This window comes from Uloborus diversus, chromosome 6, assembly GCF_026930045.1.
Source record: "Uloborus diversus isolate 005 chromosome 6, Udiv.v.3.1, whole genome shotgun sequence".
Classification (NCBI taxonomy): domain Eukaryota; kingdom Metazoa; phylum Arthropoda; class Arachnida; order Araneae; family Uloboridae; genus Uloborus; species Uloborus diversus.
In genome coordinates this window covers 63,129,999-63,152,593 of record NC_072736.1, presented here as the reverse complement: position 1 = coordinate 63,152,593, position 22,595 = coordinate 63,129,999, and the positions used below count along the sequence as shown (strand labels likewise).

At 33.0% G+C, this 22,595-nt stretch overlaps 1 long non-coding RNA gene across 1 annotated transcript; it reads left to right on the top strand.

Annotated features, from left to right (window-relative positions):
• Positions 1-13,214: 13,214 nt before the first annotated feature.
• Positions 13,215-22,043, top strand: LOC129224483 (uncharacterized). The gene is made up of 3 exons (XR_008580695.1): positions 13,215-13,549; positions 15,367-15,460; positions 21,668-22,043. It is a non-coding gene; the product is annotated as an uncharacterized LOC129224483 (long non-coding RNA).
• The last annotated feature ends 552 nt before the right edge of the window (positions 22,044-22,595 follow it).

Below are 22,595 nucleotides of genomic sequence, written 5' to 3'. Positions count from 1 at the left end.
AATACAAATACAAATACAAAAGTGACGACCAGCAACAGGCTCTGGGCCCAGCTAGACTGGTCCTAGTCAATTTACAATCCCCAGTGAATATCAATGGCTCTCTTAAAACTGTCTACTCCTTTGCTCATTACCACCTCTTCCGGTAAGCTGTTCCAAGGTTCCACTACCCTGCTAAAATAATAATTTTTCCTAATATCCATGTTAGCCTGAGATTTAAATAGCTTAAAACAATGACCCCTTGTCCTGTTTTCAGTGCTAAACTTTAGCCCCGTAACATCTTTCGTTTTAATAAATTTAAACAGCTGAATCATGTCCCCTCGGTCTCTTCTTTGCTCAAGACTGTACATTTTTAGCGTTCTAAGCCTGGAATCATAATCTAAGTGGGAAAGTCCACTTATTAGCCTTGTAGCCCGCCTTTGAACCCTTTCCAATACATTAATGTCTTTCTTAAGATAAGGAGACCAAAACTGAACAGCATACTCCAAATGGGGTCTTACCAAACTTCTATATAAGGGCAGAAGAACTTCTTTAGATTTATTTGAAATAGATCTATTGATAAACCCAAGCATCTTATTGGCTTTGTTGCTAGCAATGCTGCACTGATGGCTAAACTTTAAATCCTGACTTATTAGGACCCCAGATCAGTAACTTTGTCTGCCTGACTAATGACTGAACCTTGAAAATAATAACTTGTACACTTATTTCCATGCCCTAAATGTAGCACTTGACATTTCCCAACATTAACAGCCATACCCCATTTATCAGCCCATTCCGTAATATGATCTAGATCCTCTTGCAGGTGATTTGCTTGTTCTTCATTTTCTACAGTCCCCATAACTTTGACATCATCAGCAAAACAATTCATGTTCCCAGAAATATTTTTGTGAATATCGTTCATAAAGACGATGAACAAAACAGGCCCTAACACTGATTCTTGAGGAACCCCGCTTAAGACCCCACACCAATTAGAATAATTTCCATTTACAACTACTCTTTGTTTCCTTCCGGTCAGCCAATTTTTTACCCAAATGAAAGTTTTCCCTCCTATTCCTATATCAGCTAATTTGCTAAGTAGAGCAACATGCGGTACCTTATCGAAAGCTTTTTGAAAATCAATGTAAACAACATCTACAGGCTTCTTATTGTCCAAAGCCATGGTAACTTTGTCATAGAAATGTAATAAATTAGTTGCACAAGATTTACCTTTCCTAAAACCGTACTGAAAACTAGTCAATAGATTATTAGTCTCTAGAAAATTTACTATCTTAATTTTCATCAATGTTTCAAAAATTTTGCAAACCACCGAAGTTAGACTCACAGGTCTATAATTTCCCGCACTCCCTTTAGACCCTTTCTTGAAAAGCGGTGTAATGTTAGCCAGCTTCCAGTCCTCTGGCACTGTCCCCGAATTATAAGAAGCATTGAAAATGTTTGCGATTACATCTGCTAATTCCTCTGCACATTCAACTAAAGTTTTCGGATAAATATTATCTGGCCCCGGAGCCTTAGTCTCTTTAATTTTTTTCAAATGAAGTAAAACGTCATCCCTGGAAAATACAAAATCCTCAAGCTGCACTATAGCTTGTGTCTTGTTGGTGTCAACTGTTGAGATACAGTTATCGTTAAAAACACTCGAAAAAAAGTTATTAAGAACATTAGCAATATCACTATCGTCCTGAATTAAAATTCCGTGCTCATCAACCAGTGGCCCAATATGACTATTTCGAACTTTCCCCGAATTAGCGTATGCAAAAAACCTCTTGGGATTCCTGTTTATGTTATCTGCCAGTCTTTGCTCCAACTCTCTTTTCTGAATCCGTACCAAATACTTAAATTTACGCCTTGCCTTACAATATTGGAGCCTATCTGCACTGTGACCGGTTTCTCTAAACCTATGAAAAGCAGCTTGCTTGTAATTTAGAGCGTCTTTAGTTTCCCTGGAGAACCACATTGGCCAAATTTTAGTGTTGACACCCTTTCTCCTAAAAGGAACATGATCCCTAACCGTATTCGCTAGATTTTCCTTAAACTCTGCCCACTGAAGATTCACATCGCTATTGTCCAATCCAGAAGAAAAAACTGCTTTCAAACTCTGCCGTAGTGCCACAAAGTCAGTATTTCTGAAATTGGGCACAAACCTAAAATTCTCTACTTTGTGCATATCAAATTTTATCCCAAACCTAATACTGTTGTGATCACTATCTCCAATGTGTTCCCCTACACATAACCCCTGAACAGAGCCTTCCATGTCGCAGAAAACTAGATCTAAAATTGCGTCCTGTCGAGTACCCTGAGTTACAATTTGATCTAAGAAACAGTCACCGATTACTTTCAAAAAATCCTCTTCTCTGCTATTACTATGGTAAAAATTATTCCAATCAATTCCTGGAAAATTAAAATCTCCCATTATGATGACTGACCCCTTGCTAGAAATGTCACTAATAATACTAAACATCTGTTCGTCTTGACCCTGGCTTAAGTTGGGTGGCCTATAAATGTTCCCCAAACGTAGTTTTTTGCCCTTATTACTAATCAACTCCAGCCAAATCATATCAATCTCATTAGGTTTATCATTAATTACCAATTCATTGCAAATTAAAGTGTCTCTGACATAAAATAAAACCCCACCACCTCTTTTACCTACTCTATCTTGTCTAAACAAATTATACCCAGCAATAGATAATAAATCATCATCACTTTCGGTATCCCTTGTCTCGGTAACTCCAATAATATCCAACCTCTCGTCTATAATTATGCTTTTCAATTCTTCCATCTTGTTCCTAATACTACGAGCATTTGTATAAAAAACCTTAAGTAAGCCCATCTTACTTTTATTTAATGCTGCACGATTGTTTGAATCCGAAGTGTTAAAATCTTTTCTCTTATTAGCCACCCTATTTCCGTTTCTACTAAAATCCCGATAGTTAGTACCCTTTCGAATTCTGCTCCTTAAACCATGCCCCCCATTCCAACTTAGTTTTTTGATTCTGAATCCTCTAAAACCAAACCATCTGGAAGCAAACCAGCAGAAGTTCAAGCGGCGGTGCTTATGACAACAATAGGTCATGAAGCGATAAGTATATTTAATGCTTTCAAATTAAGTGATGAAGATTCCAAAGATATAGATGATATTTTGCAGAACTTCGAAGATTATTTCGCTCCGAAGAAAAATGAATCCTTCACAAGATGGAATTTCTTTAAACTGAAGAAACGCGAAAGCGAAACGTTTGATGAATTCGTCACCGAAGCTAAAAAAAGAATTCAAGGCTGCAACTTTAACGAACTGACCGACGGTCTCTTGCGAGATAAGATTGTGTTCGGTATCATTAATGACAACGTGCGAGAAAAATTATTAGCAGAGGAAGATCTAACATCAACGAAAGCTATACAAATTTGTCGTATTTCGGAACAAGCGTCGAAACAGCTAAAAGAATTAAAGAACGATCCGAAATTAGAAGCTGATCGTATCAAATCGAAACAAAACTTCAAAAAAATCAAGAAATCCGGCTCATACAGAAACAACAGGAGTGGATTTTACAAAAATCGAGTTCGAGTGCCAGCGTTGTGGTACAAAACACGGCGTTAAATCGTGTCCGGCATTTAACAAGCGCTGTAGAAAATGTAATAAGATAGGTCACTTCTCTAAAGTTTGTAATTCTAAGAATATTCATGTTTTGAATAATTTTGAGAACAACAATAATGAGAATGATAAATGTTATTCTAGTGGTGAGTCTAAAGTATATTTAGGCAGTGTGAAGGTAAATTTCAATATAAAATCTATTGATAATGATTGGCATGAAATTATTCATTTTTCTAATAAATCTGTTAAATTTAAGTTAGATACGGGGGCTCAGTGTAACGTTGTTAGCTATGAATTAGCTAAAGAACTGGAAGTCCCGATTGTCAAAACAAAAGTAAAAAATTTGATTTCGTATAGTAATCATGAAATGAACGTTAAAGGTGAAATTAATGTAACTTGTAAAAGTAAGAACAAAAGTGTTAATTTAAAATTTATTGTAGCTAATGGTAATGTAAAACCTGTTATTGGTGGTAACACTTGTGTAAAACTAGGCTTAATAAAAAGAGTGCTGTCTGCTGAGAGCGAAATGGTTCCAGTAAATTGGAAAACAAAAATTTATGAGGGGCTAGGTTGTTTAAAAGACTTTGAATATGATATTGATGTTGATGAAAAAGCTCCAGAGGGAAAGGGGGAAGTTAGCAAAAAGGAGGTTGGCATTAGCTGTGTGTTAGATAGTGGGAATATTCCAGAATTAAAGGAGGAAGTTAGTAAAAAGGATGTGGGAATTAGCTGTGTGTTAGATAGTGGGAAAATTCCAGAGGTAAAGGGGAAAGTTATTGCTGAGGCGACTGACTGGGAAACAAAGGGTATAATTTTGGGAGATTCAATGGTGTGTGAGGTGGGAAACTCAATAGGCAGAGTTAGACGTAAGGTGGCTAGATGTTGTTTGCCAGGGGCTCGGGTGAGAGATGTAAATAGGGTTGCTGAAAAGAAGGGGGTATTTAATAAAGAGGATGTAGTTACTTTGTGGGTGGGAACTAACGATGTAGGCCATAGTAACAATGATGAGTTTACAAAGGAATGGGATTCCCTGTTGGACAAAGCAACCAACTGTTCGGAAAATGTCCAAGTGGTTGGTTTGCTTCCCAGGTATGGAGTGCATAGGAGTTGGTTAAACCAGCGGGCTAGGTGTATGAACCTGGTACTCAAGGAAATTTGCGTTAAGCGTAGTATCAGGTTTATTGATGTGTGGAGTAGATGTAAACGAGATTGGATTGCTAGGGATGGCCTACATCTGAGCTCTACAGGGGTCAAAATGGTTAGTGGTCTGGTTTTAGAGGCTTCAGAATCAAAAAACTAAGTTGGAATGGGGGGCATGGTTTAAGGAGCATAATTCAAAAGGGTACTAACTATCGGGATTTAAGTAGAAACGGAAATAGGGTGGCTAATAAGAGAAAAGATTTTAACACTTGGGATTCAAACAATCGTGCAGCATTAAATGAAAGTAAGATGGGGTTACTTAAGGTTTTTTATACAAATGCTCGTAGTATTAGGAACAAGATGGAAGAATTGAAAAGCATAATTATAGACGAGAGGTTGGATATTATTGGAGTTACCGAGACATGGGCTACCGAAAGTGGTGATGATTTATTATCTATTGCTGGGTATAATTTGTTTAGACAAGATAGAGTAGGTAAAAGAGGTGGTGGGGTTTTATTTTATGTCAGAGACACTTTAATTTGCATGAATTGGTAATTAATGATAAACCTAATGAGATTGATATGATTTGGCTGGAGTTGATTAGTAATAAGGGCAAAAAACTACTTTTGGGGAATATTTCCCAGTACGCAAAATATCTTGCCTCAGTATTGCATAAAGGTTGACATGCAAGAAAAATCATCTTGCATTAATACTGCCTCAATGTTGTTATGTTACTCCCTTTATGCTGTCAGCAGGCTGCCACAATATTGACTGACAAGGTGTATGCAACATAATATCAGGAAAATATCAAGGTAGGCTGCTTTTGTAACATTGCATACGTATTGATATGACAGGATAATATCAAGATGTTGTCGTGACAGCATGAAATCAAGGTCTAGGCAAGATAATCTTGCTTTTGTAATCTTGCATACGTATTGATATGGCAGGATAATTTCAAGATGTTGTCATGACAGCATGAAATCAAGGTCTAGGCAAGATGATTTTGCTTTTATAATATTGCATACGTATGACAGGAAAATGTCAGGATACATTGACATGACAGTATGAAATCAGCACGTTTGCAAGGTGTTTTATCCATTTATTTATTTGTATTATTTTCACTTCAAACTCGAGAATTAAATTTCATTCTTTAATTATTTCTGTTATTCTTCAAGATAGTTTTCTAGTCTGAGAATATTTTCTTAAAGCTGACATCTGATCGGAAATTCATATAAAGATATTAATAGTACTCGCAATTTAATTTAAAAAATGAAAGTTTCTTCGTTTTGCGTAATACTTGACTTATTTTTTAAATTCTTGCTTCTAATTGTATTATAAAGACATAAAATGCCTATTTAGGAATAATTGCGGAAGTTTTTATAGCACATTTAAGAGTAAAAGTAGCAAAATAATAAATAAATAAATAAATACAATAAAGTACATTTTCAAATGGATGTCAGCATTGAAAATAGCCCATGGACAAAACATATGAATTTATCTCAAAGAATAACATAAATAACCATTGAATAAAATTAATTTTACTCGTGAGATTGAAGTGATAATACGAAATTCTGGGCTTCATGTCCTTTGTTATTTTCGGCCATTTCTAACATTGATCGCACATCGTCTGCGATATGACTTGTTTAGTACTATATTAATAAACAAATGCAAATATCAGTTATTCATAAGTTATTCCTAAAACAATACTATTCCACACTAATAACTAAGCAACCAACTTAACGAAGCCTAAAAAATGCAAAGCCACGTGCAACTCCTCTGAACCGACTGAATCAATGTGCCAGCAATGTGAGGGACGCTGGGTAGAAAGAACTGTGCGCATGCGCAAGTATCGACGAAGGTCCACCTGCTCTACTGTGTACTAATTACCTTGACGGCAACAGCATGAAATCAATATCATCTTGACGGCGTCAACATGTATGCAATGTTGTTATTTTAAGGTAATATCAATATTTATATTTTAAGATGAATGCAATGTTGCATGCGTGTTGTTATAGTAATATTGCTTTTTAATCTTTATGCAAGCTTTATGCAGTATGAAACACGTCAATATTGACGCCGTCAGTATAATATCAAGATCTGTCAAGGTTGATGCAAGAAATTTTGCTAGTAGGGTTATAGGCCACCCAACTTAAGCCAGGGTCAAGACGAACAGATGTTTAGTATTATTAGTGACATTTCTAGCAAGGGGTCAGTCATCATAATGAGAGATTTTAATTTTCCAGGAATTGATTGGAATAATTTTTACCATAGTAATAGCAGAGAAGAGGATTTTTTGAAAGTAATTGGTGACTGTTTCTTAGATCAAATTGTAACTCAGGGTACTCGACAGGACGTGATTTTAGATCTAGTTTTCTGCGACATGGAAGGCTCTGTTCAGGGGTTATGTGTAGGGGAACACATTGGAGATAGTGACCGCAACAGTATTAGGTTTGGGATTAAATTTGATATGCACAAAGTAGAGAATTTTAGGTTTGTGCCCAATTTCAGAAATACTGACTTTGTGGCACTTCGGCAGAGTTTGAAAGCAGTTTTTTCTTCTGGATTGGACAATAGCGATGTGAATCTTCAGTGGGCAGAGTTTAAGGAAAATCTAGCGAATACGCTTAGGGATCATGTTCCTTTTAGGAGAAAGGGTGTCAACACTAAAATTTGACCAATGTGGTTCTCCAGGGAAACTAAAGACGCTCTAAATTACAAGCAAGCTGCTTTTCATAGGTTTAGAGAAACAGGTCACAGTGCAGATAGGCTCCAATATTGTAAGGCAAGGAGTAAATTTAAGTATTTGGTACGGATTCAGAAAAGAGTTGGAGCAAAGACTGGCTGATAACATAAACAGGAATCCCAAGAGGTTTTTTGCATACACTAATTCGGAAAAAGTTCGAAATAGTCATATTGGGCCACTGGTTGATGAGCACAGAATTTTAATTCAGGCGAGACCTTCGAGATAGGAAGGCCATCCAACTAGCAAATGACGTCATCGTTTGTCGATCCACAATGATATTGGGAAGTGAGCACTTCGATTAATATTTTGGTTAAATAAAACTATTTGGTTTATTTATTATTGTTTTCTGTTATTTTAGTAGCATTACAAGTTCTACTTTTTCATTTGAAAACATAAAAAAGAACCGATAATCATACATTAAAAAATACACTGAGCTTAATTCATAGTATTTTACATAAAAACATTTATAAGTCTTACAAAGTATTCAAATAACTAAACACGATTTTATTTTACAATCATGTTAAAGCAAAGAGATAAATAAACACAGTTTTATTTTTCATTATAAATTGTTTTTTAACTAATCGCATTTTAACTACTCGTATATTGTATTGAAACATTAAGTCTTAAGAAGTATTCAAATAAATAAATGAACTTTCATTTTACAATTACATCAAAACAAAAAATAATATTACTATTGTATTTGAATAAGAATTAAATGAAATTTTAAAAAATAAATAAACAATTTTACTTAAGTAAACGGGAAACATGACTGCAATATGTTTCAAAGACATAACATCAAATTAAAGTACATAATACCAGATTATTAATGTTAACTTAGCTGAGCAAATTTATGCTTTTAAAAAGACGTGAATGCTTGGGTGCCATCCCCCAAAGTAGACGGTACCCTACCCCCTTCAATTATGAAAACTTCAAAAAAAAAAAAAACCCCAAAACATCTCCATCTCCCTTAAAATTTCAAGGGCACAGTTATTTATAACTATAGCTGTGGAAAAGCTATCATTACTATGAGACTATGATTCCGACCCCCCCCCCCCTTTGGTGGGCACTCTCGAAAAATTACACAGGAATTCAACTTGAAAAACGTTAATTAAAGAATGAATAATACAACATCATGAATACTGTATGTCGTACATCAAAAAAATTTATTCAATATCTAAACAGCCTTTTTTTTGGAATTCGGCTACTTTTCCATTTTCAGCTTTTTCTGCTGCTAATGATTCTTGTGTGTGGGGGGGGGGGCTTTAATAGTTCATCATTTTAGGCTTTTGAAAAATTATTTTAAAAAGCATTAATTGATGACAAAGTAATCTTTTTCAAAAAACGTTTCATAGAATGACCATTTTAGCAACTTTCTTTAATACTTAAAACCTCATATATGTTAAATTTAGATCAAAATTTTGCTGAGTATGCTCTTTTAGGAAATCAATGTGACAGTTTTGTGACAGGGGGAAGGGAGGGGATAACAAGAAGTATGACATCACGCGTTGTTTATAACAATATGCTCATGTTGAACAGCGTTACATGTAACAAGGAGGAGAGGGGGGGGGAGGGAATTTGTTCAAAAGTTTGCAACATACTTTATAGACAGCCCCTTAATTCAATTTATGTTAGTTTCAGAGTTCTTGAAAGCTTATTAACAGAAAACCCAAGGAGTTCAAAAAATATGTAGTTCAAGACATTTTGCCCTTTTTAAGTATAAACAAACAAGCATAGTGCATTTGGAAAAAACACGTTGTGTATCCACTGCTCAAAATTAATCTTTCGCAATCCCAGAAATTATGAATACCGTTAACTTAACCACAACGTGTGCATAAATATCATAAAACTTAAAGACAACAGTGAAAAAAAAAAAAAAACATATATATATTTTTTTTTATTTACGCACAGGACCAGCTTGTTTGAATAACATTGCAGGGGCGTAGTTGGGGGGAAATGTTTGAGTATCGAACCCACGACCTCCGATGTTTAAATCTAATCTTCTATCCCAGAACTACGGAAGCCCATCAAGGAATGCTTTTTGGTCAAAATAACACATGCTAGCGTATGAAACAATTTAATCGAAACCGAAAATATAAGATTAGTTCAGATAAAAGCCTGTTTCAATGAACTTGTTTACATAAAAACTGAATATCAACACCAAGTTACGTTGCTGCTGATAGCAACAAGTATATTTGCAGAAAATTTTGACATATGTATATTGTCAGCTTGGAAAATCCATTTCGAATAAATGCGTGTACAAAGTTGAAGATATAAAGAAATAAAAAGTTGCAAGTTAACCGTTTCAAATATTAAAGCAGTATACTGAAGTTACAAATTACAGACAAAAATATCAGAAAGGAAACTGACAATTGTTTGTGTAATGGAGGAAAACTTAAGTAATCGTAACTGCATAAAATGTAAATTTGTTTATCTGAGAAAAGTACTTACCTCCGAACTTTAAAATTTATTCCATGAGGCGTCCAGCTTTTTTCTTCACATGCAGGTTGTTCGGAAGCGGCAATCGCTGACTCACTTTCCTCAGCAAACACTTTATCTTATATATATATTTTTTAATTGCTTCTACATTCCGGTACGTGGAAAGGAAGACATAAATCCAACAGAATTGTATTCAAAAATGTGCATCCGAAGTTACATATTTCCTATTTCATCTATATCAACCAGAGGAAGAACAATACTGGTTACTGGTAAACTGCACTGCTTTCAAAGTTTCGCGCCAAGTTCATAGATCGACGACTGGTGGCGTAACGAAGCGGGGGGGGGGGGGGGGGGGGAGTTGTCTCGCCTGGTTATCACGTGGGTCTCGATTCAGGACGATAGTGATATTGCTAATGTTCTTAATAACTTTTTTTCGAGTGTTTTTAACGATAACTGTATCTCAACAGTTGACACCAACAAGACACAAGCTATAATACAGCTTGAGGACTTTGTATTTTCCAGGGATGACGTTTTACTTCATTTGAAAAAAATTAAATAGACTAAGGCTCCGGGGCAAGATAATATTTATCCGAAAATTTTAGTTGAATGTGCAGAGGAATTAGCAGATGTAATCGCAAACATTTTCAATGCTTCTTATAATTCGGGGACAGTGCCAGAGGACTGGAAGCTGGCTAACATCACACCGCTCTTCAAGAAAGGGTCTAAAGGGAGTGCGGGAAATTATAGACCTGTGAGTCTAACTTCGGTGGTTTGCAAAATTTTTGAAACATTGATGAAAATTAAGATAGTAAATTTTCTAGAGACTAATAATCTATTGACTAGTTTTCAGTACGGTTTTAGGAAAGGTAAATCTTGTGCAACTTATTTATTACATTTCTATGACAAAGTTACCATGGCTTTGGACAATAAGAAGCCTGTAGATGTTGTTTACATTGATTTTCAAAAAGCTTTCGATAAGGTACCGCATGTTGCTCTACTTAGCAAATTAGCTGATATAGGAATAGGAGGGAAAACTTTCATTTGGGTAAAAAATTGGCTGACCGGAAGGAAACAAAGAGTAGTTGTAAGGGGAAATTATTCTAATTGGAGTGAGGTCTTAAGCGGGGTTCCTCAAGGATCAGTGTTAGGGCCTGTTTTGTTCATTGTCTTTATGAACGATATTCACAAAAATATTTCTGGGAACATGAATTGTTTTGCTGATGATGTCAAAGTTATGGGGACTGTAGAAACTGAAGAACAAGCAAATCAGCTGCAAGAGGATCTAGATCATATTACGGAGTGGGCTGATAAATGGGGTATGGCTGTTAATGTTGGGAAATGTCAAGTGCTACATTTAGGGCATGGAAGTAAGTGTACAAGTTATTATTTGCAAGGTTCAGTCATTAGTCAGGCAGACAAAGTTACTGATCTGGGGGTCCTAATAAGTCAGGATTTAAAGTTTAGCCAACAGTGCAGCATTGCTAGCAACAAAGCCAATAAGATGCTTGGGTTTATCAATAGATCTATTTCAAATAAATCTAAAGACGTTCTTCTGCCCTTATATAGAAGTTTGGTAAGACCCCATTTGGAGTATGCTGTTCAGTTTTGGTCTCCTTATCTTAAGAAAGACATTAATGTATAGGAAAGGGTTCAAAGGCGGGCTGGCTAATAAGTGAACTTTCCCACTTAGATTATGATTGCAGGCTTAGAAGGCTAAAAATGTATAGTCTTGAGCAAAGAAGAGACCGAGGGGACATGACTCAGCTGTTTAAATTTATTAAAACAAAAGATGTTACGGGGCTAAAGTTTAGCACTGAAAACAGGACAAGGGGTCATTGTTTTAAGCTATTTAAATCTCAGGCTAACATGGATATTAGGAAAAATTATTATTTTAGCAGGGTAGTGGAACCTTGGAACAGCTTACCGGAAGAGGTGGTAATGAGCAAAGGAGTAGACAGTTTTAAGAGGGCCATTGATCTTCACTGAAGATTGTAAATTGACTAGGACCAGTCTAGCTGGGCCCAGAGCCTGTTGCTGGTCGTCACTTTTGTATTTGTATTTGTATTTGATGTATGCCCGCCTAGAAAAATTCCATATGCCATTGAAAACAGTGTAAAACAAGAAATTGATCGAATAATAGAATTGGGTGTAATTGAACCAATAACTGAACCTAGTTTGTGTGTAAGTCCATTAGTAATTGTTAGAAAAAATGGTAAATTAAGAGTGTGTATTGATCCTTCCAAATTAAATAAGCATTTAAAAAGACGTCATTTTCCGTTAAGAACTGTTGAGGAAATTGCTGGAAAAATTAAAGGAGCAAAATGTTTTGCATTATTAGATTGTAAACGAGGTTTTTGGCAAATACGAGTCACTGATAAAACTTCAAAATACCTAACTGTTAATACCCCCTGGGGAAGGTACGCTTACAAAAGAATTCCATTTGGGTTAGTTTCTGCACCTGAAATTTATCAGCAGAGAATGTCAGAATTATTGAAAGATTTTGAGAATGTCGAATCTTCTATCGATGATATTTTGTTATACGCTGAAAATGAAAAACAATTGAATGGCATAATAGAAAAAGTTATGAAAAAACTTTATTTGGCAGGGTTACGTTTAAATAAAGAAAAATGTATTTTGTTTTCTAACGAAGTTAAATTCTTTGGACATGTTCTTAATGAAAATGGTATTGCTCCGGACCCCGATAAAGTTAAAGCTATTGAAAACATCAAAACACCCACTGGTATTAAAGAATTGCGTAGATTCCTCCCTAGTAGCACAAAAATATAGAACGACATAGGACCGACACAGATCGACGTTTTGAATCCCGATTCATAACGGATACAGTTTTTAAAATATAGAACTATGTCGAAGTATATTTTTTTCACTGGCTTTATATAAAAAGTGGTTTTTACTTCTTGTTTCGATTTTTTAAAAATAGTTAGCCATAATTAAAAGCGTTTATTTCGTAATTTTTCTTATAAATATGCAATTTAGGAGAAAAATAGAAAAATTTCGCGAACGTCGAAAAAAGTCGTTTAATGTCGAAAGAAAATATTGTGACACCGACATACTTCGACGTCAATCTATAAAAAAATCCCCATATGGTTTTCTAAACATAGATCTGTGCCAAAATATGTTTTTTTCGACATTTTTTAAAATTTCATATTTAAGCTGTTTTAAATCAAATGAGGAAAATAAATATACTTTTTCTTTGGCATATTTTCATTGGCAGATTATTAAAAGAAAAAAAAAACTCTGAAGCTGCAGATATCGAAACAATCTTTAAAAGAAATACCTCGAAGTTTTTACTGCTTATTTTCATCAATGTGTCATTAAGAAATCAATGTGTCATTTTATTATACGAAAATATAGCTATATTCTTATTTGTATAGAAATCAGTAGTAAATAGAAAAAATTGCAAACATCGAAAAACGTTTTTTGACCAATTTCGACGTGAATCTGTATAACTTCTGTATAACAAGACCAATTCCGGAACCGGATGTCACGTGATCATGATGACTTGTCGCTACTTCCATTTTGTATTTGTATGGCGGCAAACGGCATCACGGCATGGCAACTTTGGGAAAGAAACATCGCCATTGATAAATTGGATTCAGCATATTGAAACATCATAATGAACTACAATTTAAGTAAGTAACATTACAAGCAAAGTTACAAAATATAAAATGTTATGATTCTGTAGTTTTCGGCTGATTTTGTATTATTTACAACGCTATTTCTTCCTATTGTGAGTTGAGTATTTGGAATTGTGTGTTTTTCTTTAGTTGATCTTATTCCATGTTATTTTTATTTTCCAGATTTTAAAAATTGAGGTAGCATTCCCCCCCCCCCCCCAATAATTTCAGTTCTTTTCTTACCCCTTCAAATTTTAATTTAGTACACTTGCTTTGATATTTGTTTTTTGTTTTATTGTTTACGGTTGAGATAATTATATTTATTTGGTAATGTTTGCATAAGATTTGTTAGCAAATAATGTACAAATAATATTATTTCCTATGCATCTAAGATGGTTTTATGTTCAAACTATTTTGGTCCTGTAAGTATTTTTGAAGTACTTTGTTCAAATGCATTTTCTTGATTAGCGTTTTAAGATGCAAATAAGTTTTGCAGACTCTCCTTTCTACTTAGGATTAGGAATTAGTTTCTCAGTTTCATCTTAATCCAATGCATTTTATATTGATATGGGGTGGATGAAATAATTTTTTTACTAAATGAGGAAAAGGATTTCACTATTATTGAAAAAAATAAATAAATAAATAAAAGATTGAAAGTGTGTTTACCTTTGCTGCTCAAAATTTTGCTTTTGTATTTCAGTGCAAGGTCTTTTAGGTTATGAACATTAAAAAATGTTTTCATAATTTTCTAGTTTCACTTATTTTGTGTAAAATTAGTTCATTTTGTTGATAATAGTGCATATTGTTCAGCGTTCAAAATTACGGCTGGTTCACTGGTCCCGGACCAGTGAAACCTGCCTCAGACTACAAAAAGGGACAAAAAAAAAAAAAAAAAAATTCGGTGGTCCCTTGGTAATTTATGCTCACACTTTGCTAAAAAAAATTCAAAAGCATAAGCCTGGTTGATGCCTGAACTAATTATTAGCTAAACCATTCATTGACTTTTTTTTTCAAACCGCTGTACATAATTTATATGAATCATCCACATTTTATTCAGCATTTGAAACTAAGTAAAAATAGCAAAATTAAATTATCAAATTTTTGGTAGCCCATTTTAAGGGTTGATTAATGAAATTAGTTTTCCGACTGTTTAAACTTGACTGTTTAAAAATAAAATGTTTATTGCCAAACAAATTTTGAATATAGTGCTTTATTTAATGTTAAATCAATTAGCTAAAAATAAAGAAAGTTATATTTAAAACTAGTGGTACCCGGATGGCTATGCCAGTCGTAGAAAATTAAAAGGTCATTTGGTTCGCCTGTATATATTTCAAATGATGGATGATTAATTTCTCGTTAATTGCTTGACACTTGGCACACATTGTTGGCATTTGTTTGTCCACGTTATTATAATTTGCTTGGTAAAATGTTCTTAAAATTGGAATAGAAAAAGAACAAAATCGAATTTTGAAAAAATCACTTTGAGGTGTTCGCCGAATTTCATGGAAATTGGCCAAACGGTCTAGGCGCTATGCGCGTAATAGACAGAGATTCAGATACAGACTTTCAGCTTCATTATTAGTAAAGATTACTTAATAAATGCAATCATAAAGCATAAATAATTTTACGTACAGACATATTTATTGGTTAAATTTAAAGCGGACCAATAATGTTGCTGTTGACTAGCCCGAAGGACCAGTAGGATTTTTTGCTGATTTCTAACTTTGATGTTTGTCTCATTTATGTAAAGTACCTACCCCCCTTTGTGTGTGTGTGTGTTTAGTTTATGGATAGTTCTGTTGTTTGCATACATTTTTTTTTATCTGTTACAGATTTGTTACTTAGTTAGTGCTTGGAAAATCTGCAGGAAAGTTATTGGGATATACTCAACAAGCAATAATGTTGCTGCAGACCCGGACAAAAATGGTAAGAACTCATATTATAGAAAATGTACAGTAGTCTCTGCCTTAGATGATTGGGGTCAATGTTATCAATCCTTTATTGCTAGTATCAGAATCCCTCAGTCCCAATTTTCTCTATTCATTTGCATGTTAAAATCTCTTTTTGTTATCATGACATTTTTTAATGTTATCAGTTTTCAAATTCGATTCTTAACTATCAATGAACTACTCAAAAGAATCGTCTTGTATTTAAGTGCGCCAGTGTTTGTATTTCTGAGAATTCTCCCTATTAGAGACGTACCGAGTAGCACTTGTGCCGAGTACTCAACCTGTCACTACTTGGCTGAGTATCAAATATACTTTAAGAAGAATCACAGACAAACACATGATGAATTTTGAACTCATTGGAACTGTAGTATAGACCTCCATGTCCATATAACAGTTTTTAAAACAAAACTTCATCTGAAATTTAATTATGCATCATTTAAAAACTTTTGCTTGTGTCAAAAATTTTACAAAAATGTTATTTTTAAAATTAGAAGAAAGCAAATAAATAAAAGGTATGATTAATCAAGTTGGAATTAAAACAAATTATATCAACCTATAATAGTTCTAGTTGCCAAACGTAAATAATTTTTTAAAGCAAATAAAGTGTTAAAAGTACAAATGTGCAGAAATCCTGCAGACCCGTGCTTCTGTGTTGCAAGGAACGTCTTTTTCAGTGCATAAAGTGTGAGCTAATGAATGTAAAGACATCCTACAAAAATATCCGACTTTTGTCGGATATTTTTAACACATAAACTCGCATTTTGTGGATTAAAAGGCATTCCTTGTAATGCCAAAACACACGTCTACAGTATTCCTGCCCATTTCTGCTTTTAATGTTTTATTTGCTTAAAAAAATGATTTATTTGCTTTTATTTTTAAACCAAAAGTATTTTCATATTTTCTATACTTGCCTTTTTTGTGTCTCATTTTTAATAAATAAGTTTTATTAACTTTGGTGACATTAAAATAAAGATTTACTTCATTGAAGCATAACAAACCTCATTATTCTCAAAATTTAAATTTGAGTTGTAAATTTGAATTGTAAATGATTGCACTATATTATCTGTCTGCACTTTTTTTTATTAATTGTCAACTCTATCTTGAACCAATATTCGATTTTTTTTTACAACTACTCAGTATTAGCTGAGTATCTGAGCAAAATTTGGCTGAGTGCCGAGTAGTTACAGAGTACTCGGTACCTCTCTACTCCCTATTTAGTCTAAGGAAAGGAGGAATGTACCAAAGAGTAGACAATGACACAATTCCAGCAATTTGTAGAGATATGCGCACTTGAGGTTGTCTTAAGTCATTTGATATGATAGTACCTTTTCGAAACATTTGTTAGGTTTCTTTTAAATTAATTTCATTTCAAAATAATATCTGGCATAAATTGATAAATTTATAATTTCCTGATTCGCTTTTTCAGTGGTTGACTCAAAACACAAATTTGGTCTGCTTTGCGGCCCTTCAAAAAATTTTGTCTCGCAAAAACAGGTTTAAACAAAATGTATACCCTAAAGTTAGACATTTCATAATATTTCTTATGTAGGAACCAGGGCTCAAATTATATTGCCCGACATGCACAAGGCATTTAAAAATTCCGATGGGGCATAAATCTTTTACTCTTCTTACATGCCTGGCCTGGCATGTAATTTTTGATCACATATTTTTTCCTTAACTTTATTATTTCGTATTTGATTGAAAAATTACCGTATCCTTACTTGGAGCTCAAAATTAATTTTAAGTCTGCTGTTTCTGGTTTGCGTGGAAGTGATCCTTCCCTTTATATAATTTAAATTTTGTTAAATTTAACGACGGCTTATTATGTACTATTTATTGAAACCATTTTTTAAAATTAATTTATATAAAAATAATTCGTCTGATTAATGCTGTACGACAAATTCAAATGCTTTTATTGATATACATTAAGAAAAACCGGGCATGTATTTTTTAGACAAACATGCCCGGCAAGGCATGTAAAATTTTAAAGATTTTTATAGCCGTGATAGAAGCAGCGCTTTCATCACTTTTATGCTCAATCAATTCAACTGAAAGCAAAAAAAAAAAGAAAAAAAAAGTTAAAACACCTCTTGCTTCCTAGTCATTTTTAGCGAAGTCCTTCAGGCTAAAGGGATTTCAGATTGGATTTGGAACAGCGAAACAATGTATAAAATAAGACCTTTTTTTTTTCCCACAAAATTTGGAGTTAAAAGAAAAACCAGAGTTGATTTATGTTATTGTTATCAATCGGTTTTTTTTATCAAAATCATTATTTCCCATACTGACCCATAAGGCAAAGATTACTGTAACTAGTTGTAAAAGAGCTGTCGAAAAACTTAATGAGTGAAAACGACAGAACGTGTATAAAATACAAATAAAGTGTTAAAGAGTAATTAAAAAGTAGAGTAAAAAAGAAAGAATTTAAACTCTTTTTTAATACTTTATGCACGTTATGTCGTTTTTACATATACTGTAACTAGTAATTCAATAAAATAAATTTAGTGGAAACTTCAGTGCATGATTTTTTGAGGAAAAAGGTGTGGCTATTAGTGTGACCCCCTCCCTCACAACTTATAAATGCAAATTTTTTTTCTTTAAATGAAGGGAACTTTGAAGCAGCTGAATGATACCAAGTAGAGGATTTAACATGTAGCAATTGCAAGGGACCAAACTAGGTTTGGGTTTTGGACTGTCCAAAACTGGTTTAGGACAGGACAGGTGGTTTTTACCATCCAAAAGTGTCTTAAACTGTCCTAAAGTATGTTTACGCAAACAGAGTGTAATCTAATCAGTTCATATTTACTTCAATCTTCGTAATGTAGAAATATAAATATAAGGGGCAGGGCTGGCAAGTTTTAGTTTACTTAAGGGTTGCATTTTTTAGTTTACTTAAACAAATATGATTTAAGTAATTACTTGAACTATTAAATAGACATTTTTTGTTTTTACAGTTATAACCCGTTTCTGGCAGCAGAAAGCCAACCCTGCTTAGTAAGAATAATAAGTCACTGCCTTCAAGAAAATTAAATGGGGTTAATAGTACTGTCGGCTCTTGCTTAATCAAATATTGTCGGTTCCAAGAAATATTTTCCATTAAGTAGGGAAAATTTCCTTACCTTTCTAAATTGACAATGTAATAATAATTAATAACTATATATAGGAAATAATGTCATTTGGTAAAAAGCTTTTGAAATAAGCTAAGTAAGCAACAAAATAGTTTCATAATTAGAAAAATATATTATAAGTACGTATTAAAATTATTAAAAGGTAACAACTTGAGAAATATGAAATTTATGTTTTGGCATCTTTTTTCAGTACACCATATTTTGAAAAATTCTGTGATATTGGATTCCTTGCTTGAGGTCTTTGGGATCACTTTTCTGAACTCCCTTTTTTACCTCCTTGTTCGCTTTGTTTTCCACTCAATACAGTATACTCTCGATGTCTTGATCTTCGATATCTCAAAGACCTTGATGTGACAAAATTATTTTCCCCCTCGATTTTGCGTATTTACCTGAGGTTATTTTTTATTATGTCGAAGACTTTTTAATCAAAACCTTGTAATGTTGAATATTTTTCAAACCCATTTATAATTTTTCCAGGAAACCACAGTTTTTTGTCTCGAAGCAACTAGAGAAATGTTTCCAAAAATTTATCACACCCTTCATTATTTTTTTTTTTTTGGGGGGGGGAGGAGGAATGATTCCGTGAAGCCTATCTACTGTTGTTTTCATTCTAGAGCATAGCAGCATCAGAAAATGTAAGTCCTGAGAAACAGAGTTGAGTTTTGGACTGTCCAAAACTGGTTTAGGACAGAACCGGTGCTTTATACCGTCCAGAACTGTCAGAAATTGTTTTAAGCTGTCCAAAAGTATGCAAAAGCCAAAGTTGGGTCTAATTTAATCAATTTGTATTTACTGCAATATTTGTTATGCATAAATATAGATATTAATGAGGTTAATTAATGAGTATTTGATAATATTTTTCTCAAATGTTTGTTTTTAAAAATACTTTTAAAAAATTGTCAATAACTCTATTACATAAAAATTTCCTTATGTAACAGTTGGTAGAATTATAAAAGGAAATTAACAATGCTACGAAGACAACTAAATTTAGTTCCATTTGTAACTCAAAGGAATGTTATTAAATGTGACATATTTAGGTGCCAAAAAAGCTTAATTTTTTCTGTTTTTTTTTTTAATCATGGATTAAAGATTAATAAATTAATGATTAAACATTTACATTTCAAAACTTGTGAATATTCTTTTTTTAGTTCATACTTTTGATGTATAATACATCCTGTAACTACAAAAAAATTTTTGCATTTAAGTCGATTATTGCACTAATATTTTGAACATTTTCTTTTGTACACATGCATAAATGTCAAAAAATTTGGTTTATGGCTAGGAAAAAAACATGCATACAAATTGAAATTTTTAATGAAGAATTGAATTTCTACGTAATTAGATTAAAATCAGCTGTATAAATACATATATATTTATACTTAAATGTTCACGTTGAATAAATATATTAAATAGTCGAAAAAAAAAAAACAATTTTGACACATTTTTTGTCATATTTTCTCACAAAATATAGTTTCTCAGAAAATAATTTTGGACACTAGGGTTTTGAACAGGGCATTATAAACCTTGCCAACCCCACTTTCTTTTGCACATGTATCAACTAGGGAAATTTGATTACTTTATCAAAAAAAATAAACGAATGCATACAAATTAAAATTTTGATCAAGAATTCAATTTCTATGTAACTAGATTAAAATCAGCTGCATAAATAAGTTGAATGTTCACATTGAATTAATGTTCAATGTATAACATTACTTTGATACATTTTATTTTGTTTTTGATGTTTTGTCACAAACTACAATTTTTCTATAAATATAGTTTTGGACAGGATGGTAAAAACCAGGGTTTTTACTGTTGTCCAAAACCTTGCCAAGCCTGCTGAGAAGCCTAAAAAACGTACTTAAAACTTTTCACACCATTCGGTTGAACCTTTTGACTCTATTTTCACCTCCATAAAAAGGGGAGATGAACGGGAACCCCCTTTAGAGACACAAGGAATGGTGCAATCTTTTGTGCAACTTCTTTTGTATTGGGGCGTTCGAATCTCATTTGAAACCATTCTGCAATTTGGTAATCGAAATCTTTGCCAAGTTTAGTCGTGATAATTATTACGTTTTGCTACTTCACTAGAGCATTCTTTTTTTCTCTAATTTTGACTCATTTAAAAAATTTCAATTGTTATTCTTTTAAGACTTTTTTTTCAATACATATTTCCACTTATTTTTAGTGATCGTGACTGATTTTTAGAATAATATTATTTTATTATGGTTATGACCTTGTTATGTCGAAAACTACCTATATATATTTACTGTTCCTTCGATTTCGTGACATTAAGAACGTACTGTATTTATCAATTTATTACTGTCTGAAATGTGTATATTTCTTTTTGTTATTAAATTTTTCAGCTGCGCTTTTTTTTTTTGTAATAGCAACGACAAAAGAAATTAGATGGATCAGAAGAGTTGTTTTGATGGAAAATGAATGCTTCCTGTCCTGTTGATAGCGAAAAATATTATTTTACATTTTTACATCAATAGCTGTTCTTAGCTTATATCTAGTCGATTCAAAATTTTTCTCAACAAAAATATTAACAAAAGCTGATCAATATTATTTGATTATTGGGGGAAATTATTCGATTAAGTGGGGATCTTTAACATTGCTTCTGTGGAGAAATATTCGGTACCAAGAGGTTTAGAGGTTTTATTCATATAAACAGGGTATTCATTCAACCGTTGCCTGATTAAGCAGGCTGACAATATTTTCTAGGTTTTTCACCACAGTTTCTACCTGCAAAAAACCTAGTTTTCCCCATGTCGTGGTAAAAACTAAACCCTGCAATATGTGTTGAAATTGCGAGTTCTATTCGGGAGGTTTGACTCCAAAACCCCTTGGCTGAGCCATTCATACTATTTCAAAGTAAAGTGCATTTTTTGCAATTTTAACATTACATTACTGGTACAATCAACATGACTAATTCAATTCTCCCCTGTGACTATCTAAAAACAGATTGTTCTTACTCGGTATACAGTCAAAAATTGATGGTTTATTATTTTGTACAGTAAAAAAATGTTTAATGTTTTTAATTCTTATATGTTTTTCAGCTTGTGCTCCCTATGCTATTTCAATACGTGAAAACAAGATTTGGTTAAGTATTCTGAAGTGTTCATGTGTGGAAAGGATTGAGTGCTGCGAACAATCCCAATGCTCTATGGTGAATGGATGATTAGATTTTGTTGCTCTGGTCTTTACCTGAGTGTGTTTAATTGACTTCATATATTTACAGCTGATGCAGTGTTTCCTGTATATACTATGTAAACCAGTTCTGTTTAATTTGTTTTTAATAAATATTTTAAGAAATAGTTTTGCTTCTACTCTTTATTTAGGCAAGATATTGTATTTTGCTACGAGTAGTCTGACTCTTGAATAACAACTTGATCCCCAAAAGCTGAGAAACTACTTAGTAATTTCATGCCTTGCATGAAAGAAAATCTAAGAGCCTTAACCTGCATTCCTTTGTTAATGCTTTTAAAAATTGCTACTAAAAGGCATTGCTGAAAAAGTACAATTTCAGTTTTAAGGTTGTAGGCTCATGCTTAGAAAAACTTAAGTATACTCTTATTTTTCTGTTATTTCTACTGTTTTTACTGATGTGGTTATTGTTTTATTGAAGATGTCATTTATAGGTATATTATGGTGATTTATGTATAATTAGTAAAATATATTTAATGATTATTTTGTATTTATTGGAATTTGAGGTTGACTTTTTTTACTGTAAGAAAGCTTTATTTTTACTATTTTTTTATTTTCTGACAAAAAAATATGTTGGGCAGAAATTATTTCTGAAATTTGTGCTGCAAAAAGCCATCATATTTACAAAACGTGAAAGATTTTAACCGTCTTATTTAATCCTATTTTATTTATTATTACTTATTAAATTTTAATTATTTACTTAATTTTTTTTTCATTTAAGAATTTTAGAAAAAGGCCAATTTTCTTTCAATATTGGGTTAAAAAGTTTATTTTCTCCTT